Source organism: Empidonax traillii, unplaced genomic scaffold (assembly GCF_003031625.1).
Source record: "Empidonax traillii isolate 1590-97213 ecotype Southwest subspecies unplaced genomic scaffold, ASM303162v1 scaffold677:size394641, whole genome shotgun sequence".
Lineage (NCBI taxonomy): Eukaryota > Metazoa > Chordata > Aves > Passeriformes > Tyrannidae > Empidonax > Empidonax traillii.
Genome location: NW_020955870.1, coordinates 386198 through 386916, shown reverse-complemented (window position 1 = coordinate 386916; position 719 = coordinate 386198).

Here is a 719-nt window from a genome sequence, read left to right as displayed (position 1 = left end):
AAAAAAAAAAAAAAAAAAAAAAAAAAAAAAAAAAAAAAAAAAAAAAAAAAAAAAAAAAAAAAAAAAAAAAAAAAAAAAAAAAAAAAAAAAAAAAAAAAAAAAAAAAAAAAAAAAAAAAAAAAAAAAAAAAAAGCTCTCGTTAACCTAGAGATTGTATGTGGGAAAATAATGGACTTTGGGAGACAGCAAAGAAGCTGTCAAAATTAAAAAGTGCATCTTAGGTTGAGCCAAAAGTTCTTTTTATTGAGAATCAAAGCTACTGAGTGAGGAATTACCTGACCTGGGATTATTAGCTGCTACAATCTGGTGAAATTCATACTTAATATTAATTTTCTTAATCTAATTCCCATCTCATGTCAGAGTTATGTTAATGAGATAGAGTCTTCTCAGTTTGATAACTGCTTCCAGGCTGGAAGGAGAGCAAACACCTGGAAGGAAAAATTATTATTGCCTTGTCCTTTTGTTATAGTCCACCAAAATTCACATAAATGAGTTTATTTTTGCTGTGCCTCACATTGGTAACTTGGAGAGACTTTGCTTCTCTGTTCACATGTGGCAAGGATTAGATTCCTGCTGCCAAGCCTACAGGCTGTACTTGAGGAACTAATTCTGTATTTCAGCTCTAATCAAAGTAAAAACTCTTCTGAGTTGGTGCCCTTTTCCCATGTTGTTGCACAGCAGCTGGGAAGACCCTGCTTTGCCAAGAGAGAGACTGGTGG